At 42.1% G+C, this 8,533-nt stretch overlaps 1 protein-coding gene across 2 annotated transcripts in view; it reads right to left on the reverse strand.

The window, feature by feature from the left end:
• The window catches only part of TASL (TLR adaptor interacting with endolysosomal SLC15A4), a 70,073-nt gene extending 63,666 nt beyond the window's left edge, over positions 1-6,407 (reverse strand). For both annotated transcript variants that reach the window (XR_005585426.1, XM_039491150.1), the window contains exon 1: positions 6,166-6,407. The gene's annotated coding sequence lies outside the window, so the exon portion shown is untranslated. The remainder of the gene's footprint in view (positions 1-6,165) is intronic.
• Between the last annotated feature and the right edge of the window lie 2,126 nt (positions 6,408-8,533).

Below are 8,533 nucleotides of genomic sequence, written 5' to 3' on the forward strand. Positions count from 1 at the left end.
TTCAAAATGTTGCAATACATATTGGACAAAGTCCTGGTCCTGGCTATGGAACCATCCTCTGAAACTGGGGAAGAAAGGAGCTGTCAGCAGGAGAGAACAGGCCCATCAGAGCAAGAACCCATTCTGAGTTAGCAGGGAGGAGAAAGCAATTCACCCAGGGCCTCTCAGAAAATAATCGATGTGTGGAGATAATATCTACATACATATGTTAGGGACTCTGGGTCCTGCCTGTCCTCTCTTCCTGTGGCAACTCCATGTTTACCACAGCCCTGTGACTGCAGAAACTGTGGTTAGCAAAACACAGGAAGAGACATGGTCTCGTGTCCATGGAGGGTTCCAGAGAGGGGGAGATCTCTTTCCCAAGAGGACACCTTGCCTGCTCAGATGACTGGTTTCTAGCATCCCTTCCTTTTAAACAGCTACAGAAACCCTACCAGGGGTTTAATTGCCCTTAGGATTAGTTGCTGCTGGTATACTTTATTTATTAGCCACACTAAGAGAGCCATGAAAATCTATTGCAGATGCCAGATGAATTCTGCTTCCCTCATAGCAGGAGGAGATGCCAAAATAGTTCTCTCCTATAGTCTTTCACAGGAAAGAGTAGTGTGTTGGCTTTAACTTTGGTCAGCGCAAAGGTGGAATTATTGTGATACTGACCCATATACTTATTTTTGGTGTAAATATTGAGAAACAAGTAAAACTATATTACATGATTTATCCCATTTCTAATAATTGTACATAGTCTGTGCCCAGTTTTTGCAGCATGTGTCATCATTGTTTTCCCAGCTGCCAGATGTACCATTCTTCTATCACAAAGTGATGTAGCAGGGAATTGAAACTGCTGGTTTCATTTCTTTGGCCAAATTCTGTAGTTCTTATTTTCAGGGTTAGATCACACCCAGTGTTGAGGGGGGGGAACCCAGAAAAGTCATGAAACTGAGCAAGTTCAGACCCACAGAGTACTTGGAAAAATCTAGTTGGCTGAGTGGGCTTTACCCTCTTGCTCTGTAGAGGATTGTTTCCCTTTCAGCCTGCAGATGTTCCCAGATCTTCAAGCGAAATCGTGCTGAGGTGAGTGGCAATTCTGAGGGGCTGGACATTTACACAGAAGCTCAATACATTCACATTATCCCCTACATCTTCTGCCCATCAGTTCAGCTAGAGGCAGGTTTCCATAGTCTCACTACTGGCAACTGGCCACACAGAGGGAATTTGCATGTGGAAAGGGTCAGTATTATTTCCTGCAGGTGCTTTTTCTTTGGTAAGGGAAGAACAGTTATTCCCAGTTCCACTTTCTCCTGCCTCCAATACACATGCACACCACATGCACAGAGATCATGTATAAGAGATTCCACAGAGTTGGAGCGATGAGAATTTCATGCTCCTTTAGATCAGTCCATTTTTCTCCTGTCCTCCCTTGAAAAATGCACATGGATGTTTCATTCCATGGGGGACAGAGAGAGCAGATGGCCTAGTTCACAGTCTTTACTCTTGATGTGTTTTGCCTGAGACAGGGCTGCTGGACTTTTCCCTTGCTTGGTTGTTATTTTTTAATATGGTGATTGAGTAAATTCTAAAGGAATACTAGCATAGCTTGCACTGGGGGGAATAAAAGAAGTACTGCCTGTTATAAATTCTTTATTACCTTTATCGTTTCGGTTTTTAAAACCAAATCCCTGGCATATGCCTTAACCTGGGTATTTTCTATATTTCAGTGGAGAGAAGAGTCGACCCTTGATCTATGCTGCTAGCGTTAGTGTGACTACAGTGAGTCTCTGCGCAAATGCCCAGAACCCAGAAATATCATAGGCTTTGTCAGACTGGCAGATCCACTGCTTGGAGATGATGGCAATGTGTGTACAAAGAGCCCAGTGCACAGCTGATAGAGAAGCTATATAGCTACATAGAATTGAACTGACTGCCCGGCCTAGGCTAAGCAAGAGCCTGGAGCAATATATATATATAAGAAGAGTAATAATAAAATCTGCTTGTCCCCTGAAAAGCCTGAGTGAGGTGGAGGATTGCTAGAGAAAGTGAAAGGAATGTAGTACAGCTAGTGGGCAAAAGGATATGTAGGATGGGGCTTTTAGAAAGGGACAGACGCAAATACATTTGGGCATGCAAGGTCCCAAAGTACGGTCCTAAATAACGTTACAGGTGTGCTGCTCCGTCTCTGGAGTTCAGCTTTGTATGTGATCCCTATACATACACAAAGCTTCCTAGAATCATAGGTGCAAATAATCCCTTCTCCCTTCATGGGTGTGGGGCGGGGAATGAAAATCCTATGGATCCCTTTCAGGAAATCCTCTCCCACCCCCTAGGATTCAGAGAAGCCCTTCCACGAGGTCTGGGATCCTGGTGGGGGGATGGGAGGATGTAGAGCCAAGGCCCACCCTATGGGGAGTTTATACAAAAGTTATAGTGACAATCAGTATTAACTTTATGCCTTATGGCACTCTTACTTCCTACTCCCGTCTTGAGGAGCTATAGCTGGAAGTGGAGCCCTGACAGTGCAGTATCTGTGGAGGCCTCACTGGCAGGATCCATAGGGGGCTAGGAAGAGCCAGGAAAGAGGGCGGAGCCATAAGATTTCCATGAAGATGGCCATGCCTGTGGTGGATTCCCTGTCATCCCCAGATTTAGGAAACTGAACCTCCTGCTCATGGCTTAAATTCAGCTGGAGCTGTCCAGAGCAAAGCTCTGATCAATATTTTCAAACCCACAGGACAGAAGCCCTGAGCCCCAGGGAGCTCTGGGAAATACTCTATGAGAATTTAAGCCCTGCTCATTTGATGAGGAGTAACTTGCCCCCTGCCACCGCCCAACATGTACACAATGGAACAGTCTTGTACAAATTGTCCATGGAGAACCCCAATAAGTTTCCAGTCCCCTACACCTTTTTGTCCAATTTAGTCTTTATTTCAGGTCAGAAAAGGTTCCCTGGGCCATCCACTCTAAATTGCATTTTGCAAGACTCTGCATCTGAAAAGCCCTATAGCAAAGCTGTCTGATGTTGCACTCTATATGATTTTATAAATATATGCTAATGAGTGAATATAATGTAACTGGAATATGCTTCATGCAAAAGGTCTCTTGTAAGGTATCATTACAAAGTTTATAATCTACTGAGTGTGGTCTTCCTATTTGTATAAATGTATCATTCTTTTATCTGAAACTAGAACTATGAAATATAACTCTGAGGGCCTATTGTAATTAAGCAAAGTGTGGGCCATTAACGGTGGTTTGGAATCTTGATGGCTCCCATCAACCAGGACAATTGACTGTGGATGGCTCTGTTTGCAGGCAAGCCTTCCTGTGAGTCAGGCTGGGAGGAATGAAGGCTTGAAGTCTTACAGTGACATGTCATCATGTCACCTGAACTGGAATCCATCTTTAACCTGGGGCTTTCCAGTGAGAAGGAGCGGGTGGGACCCCAGAGAGGGACAAAGTATTCCCGCCTTATGCAAAAGATATATAAATGGGTGGAAAAGAACAAAGGGGAGAGCCATCATGAAGAATCCCCTAGCTACCACCTGAGCTGGAACAAGAGCCAGGGGAAAGAATTGTGCCCAGGCCTGGAAGGTGTCCAGTCTGAGGAAAAAATTTACTGAAACATCTCTGAGGGTGAGATTATCTGTGTTCAGTTTGATTAGACATAGATTTGCAGGTTTTATTTTATTTTGTTTGGTGACTTACTTTGTTCTGTCTGTTACTACTTGGAACCACTTAAATCCTACTTTCTGTATTTAATAAAATCACTTTTTACTTATTAATAACTCGGAGTATGTATTAATACCTTGGGGGAGCAAGCATCTGTGCATATCTCTCTATCAGTGTTATATAGGGCAAACAATTTGAGTTTACCCTGTATAAGCTTTATACGGGGTAAAATTGATTTATTTGGGGTTCAACCCCATTGGGAGTTGGGCATTTGAGTGTTAAAGACAGGAACACTTCTGTTAGCTGCTTTCAGGGAAGCCTACAGCTATTAGGGGATGTGGTTCAGACCTGGGTCTGGGTTTGCAGCAGGCTAGCGGGTCTGGCTCAAACCAGGCAGGGCACTGAAATCCTAAACTGCCAGGTCAGGAAAGCAGGGGCAGAAGTAGTCTTGGCACATCTGCTGGCAGCTCCCAGGGGGGGTTCTGTGATCCGACCCATCACAAGCTGTTTTTAAATATTTACAGTGACTGTGCCTCAAGTCCTTCTATTGGGAGTTCATTATACTGCTAAGAACCTTTCCAAATAGCAAATAAACACTTGTCTTCATTAGCCTCAGACAAGATCTCCTTTGCCTACTGCCACCTAAAGCTAGGAGTTATTTCCTTCCCTTGTGTATAACTTTCTTGAGGGTGTTTGCCAGCTGTGATCATGATTCCTCTGAATCTTCTCCTCGTCTAGATTACAATTATATGGGCCAAATCTTCCAAACTAGCTGCCTAAATTATACAAAACATGCATTTGCCTACACAAAGGGGGTACAAAGGAACATAGGAATTGACATGCTGGATTGGGCAGTTGCTGTCTCTAATCCATTAACCTGTCTCTGACAGTGGTCAATACCAGATGCTTCAGAGGAAGGTGCAAAAAACCCCCCAAAATTCCATAATGGGCAATCATGGCACAACCTACCTGTAACTAAATCCACTAGTGTGAAGCCGAAGCCCAAAGGTTTCAGCCCCAGACAGGGGGTCTGTAATCTGAACCCTGCTGCCCAGGGCTGAAACCGAAACCTGAGCACCGCTTCAACTCCAGGCCATAGGGCTCTGGCTTTAGCTTTGGGCAGTGGGGCTCAGGCTTCAGCTCCGGCCCAGGCCCCAGAAAGTCTGACACCAGCACTGGCGACCCCATTAAAACCCACTGGCAACCCGCAGTTTGAGTACCCCTGTACTAGACAATTTAGAGTGATAAAATCTTTGTTTCTACACATCAACATGTCTCTCTTATAAGCAAATTTAAATCTCTGTTTAGTCGGTCTTAACTTTGTGGATTTTGTATGTGCCTTTTAAAGCTGTATCCATGTTGTGACAATTCATTAATATTTTGCATCTGAAGTAATTGGAGCAGGGGAAAATGGATTGATGTGCTCTTGTCACTGAAAGTGTTACACTTACTAGGAGTGGGGGACAGAGAAAGAGCTACAGTACATTGTTATTGAAACTATTGCCATTTTATGAAAAGTGAACAGTAGGAGAGTGCATGAATCTGACCATGGAATGAAAGAGTTACATCTGCTGGGGACTAAATGTAAGAGAGAAGGAGAGAGTGTGTGTGTGTGCATTTGTGTGCGTGTGCACTCCTGAATTTGCTGTGAGTCTAGAAAATGCAAGGATTATAGGTCCTATGGGTAATATTTATTTTAACCATAATTGGGTTAGGTAATAATTGGAGATATACCAATCTCCTAGAACTGGAAGGGACCTTGAAAGGTCATTGAGTCCAGCCCCCTGCCTTCACTAGCAGGACCAATTTTTGCCCTAGATCCCTATGTGGTCCTCTCAAGGATTAAACTCACAACCCTGGGTTTAACAGACCAATGCTCAAACCACTGAGCTATCCCTCCCCCCAGGGATAGCTCAGAAAAATTCTAAACCTTTTGACACAGATATACAATATCCATTTTTTACTTGGGGAAAACAATCTGCATATCCAGTACTCTACCTCTAAGCTGTCGCTTGGATAACTTCCTAACTCATACACACACATCAATGAAAAATGGTATAACCTGCATAAAAGCAGCACATTCAATTACACTTGCTTTAAAAGTATTACATAATGTAGATTATTATTATTTTATTACTTGTATTATGGTAGTGCCTAGAGCCCTAGTCATGTACCAAGAGCCCGCACAGGATCTGAGTGACTATGTTTTCATATCCTTAAGCCACATCAAAGACTAACTATTGTGATTCATGGTTCTGGAGGCAGATACACTAGACTGGAGTTTGTAATATACTTACCATTTCTGAAGGAACCAGAAATTGCATGTGGAAATTCACAAAGGCTATGTAAAATCCTTGAAAAACTACACTGCCTACATGCCAATCAGACAAAGATTATCTGGATTTTACCAATGTGATTGCCAATCAGACACTAACAAGCCAAGTGTAGAGGCAAGAAAAATATTTACAGAGAATTGAACAGTGTATACTGTGTTTTAGTTCTTACCTTCAAGAGCTCAGCTGCTTTCCTGAGACAGAAGATACACAACAGCAGATGACCATGCAGAGAAAAATTGTAGCTCTTCCAGACAGTTTAAAAGCTCACTTGTATGTAGCTTTTTTTACATTGCAAAGTTGACATGTATTTTGTTTCTCACTCTCCATTACTCAGAAGAATTAAAGGGAAGTCCCTGGGAGATTTGGAGGTTTTATAACTGACTTATTAGACCCACACCATATTAGACTCTTTCTTCCTCTTTTTATGCCAAAATGAAACTGTGTTGTGAAACTAAATGTTGTTAAAATAGTATATTGCAACAGAACACGTGTGTACCCATCAGCCTATGCTGCCAGTTCCGTAAAGAGAGATGTTAATTAAATGAAAAAATATAGCAATCTGAGAGAGTTGGATAATCTAGAATTCAGTTGTGTCTTACCCCAACTTCACTCCATTCATGTAATTTTTCATTTTTACAGAGATGGTAAGTCACCATAGGACCAAACAGGAATCCATTCCTTAGCAGGCACACGGTCTCATAAAGACCCTATTACATCTAGCCTACTGCCAAATGAGCCAGTACAAGATGCTACTGGCACATCTGAATTGACCCCAAAAGGCTGAATAAGAGTTAGCAGAAAAGGGGTTATCAGATTTCTGTACTGGGAAAATGATTGCAAACTATTTTCTTCCTCTTTTTTTTAACTAAACCCTATATTATTTTTCTTTAAGAAGTCTAAGGTTTTATTAGAAGCACAGAATTCTAGCTGCTAACCAGCTGAGGTATATATGCAAGTATATATGCAGGTCACTTGGAAAAATTGGAATCAGTCAAAAAGACTGAGATCCATGCTATCCTGGGACACTGCGGGGGAGGACAGCTTTCCTTATCTCTTCATCTGTTCAGGAGAAATTGTACTGTACCATGGAACTATTTTCATTAGGCGATGATGGCTTTTCCACAGAGCCCAATAAGGTCCTTCATTTTACTAGAGCAGGGATAGATTCTAAAGAAAAATCTGAGATATGTAAATAATCGTCTTCATTGTGATAATACATATACATCCCTTGAAACTCAAATTCATTAGATCCCACCTTATGCTATTTCAGATGCCAGTGTCTCATTTTTTCATTTAGTCCAACTTTAAGTCTGAGTAGCAATAATATACAATGTCCTCTTAACCTTAGTCTTGAAAGTCTGCAAGAGATACCTGTTATCACATGTGTACATTTAACAGACATGTAGTTTTTTTCAAGCTTCATTCTTTGGTGCAAATTCAGGCCTGGTTTTGCCCATCTGCCTGGGATAAATTTGACTCTGTAGCTGGAATAGGGCATATCAAAGGTTCAAATAGTGAGTGATATTGTGAAGTATTACATTGATTTTCAGGTAATTATAAAATGATGAATATATGCTACAAGTTATCTTTTTTGGGTAACTACCATCTTCAGAAAAAGAAAGATAAAATATGAATTTTCCTCCACAGATAATGCAGCATCCTCCTCCCCTCCATTAATATGATTCCCTTAATGTGCTGCCACTTTTAGACTCTTCTCCCAAACCTCCATTACCCATTGAGCTGCTGGGAATCACTAGCTTTTCTGTATTCTACAGAGCTCCATACGGCTGGTAGCTCAACAGTTCCGCTGAGAGTAAAAACATCAAAAAATGAGTTTTTGCTAATGCAAAAGCACCTCCAGGAATAACTCTTAAGAGTGGTCAGAATTTTAAAACTAGGTGTCTAAAGTGGGGCTTCTAGATGCATATATCGGCATCTAGATACAAGTGGCCTGATTTCCAAAAGAGATGAGCACTTCTAAGTCAGTGGGAGCTGCAACTTTCCAGAAATATTGAAAATCTATCTACTTTTATTCCGGTGCCTCAAGGGATTTAAAGACCTAACTTTAGGCACTCGGCTTGAAAAAATTAGCCAGTGCTCACTGCTTTACAGGACACAAAAACCACGATAGTCTGTTCTCATTCATCCTACTGTAGCTATAAGTTCCAGAGGAAGAGAGTTTTAATACTGTACTTTCTCATAAGACAGGTTGAGTATTAACACCCTGATATTTTGCAAGAGCAAGGATCAACCTTTTTGGTGGATATCCATGTTTCCTAGTGCCCTTGTTCATCTTCATCTGAAGGGCTATCCTCAGGCGGGCAGAATTATCACATGAATTGTTACGCTCTGATTTATAATCTGTTCTTTAACTGTAGCAGTCTGAGGGTCAAACTGAAAGGTGAGTGAGCTGCAGGGACTCTAAGATGCTGTAACACATCACCTTCTGCCCCCCTTATCCTGTGCCTAAGTTGGCTTGAGCTGGCATTACTGCCACGATGAGAGGGCTCAGAAGATGGTGCAAATTGCAGCAGCTT

Source organism: Mauremys reevesii, linkage group 1, assembly GCF_016161935.1.
Source record: "Mauremys reevesii isolate NIE-2019 linkage group 1, ASM1616193v1, whole genome shotgun sequence".
Lineage (NCBI taxonomy): Eukaryota > Metazoa > Chordata > Testudines > Geoemydidae > Mauremys > Mauremys reevesii.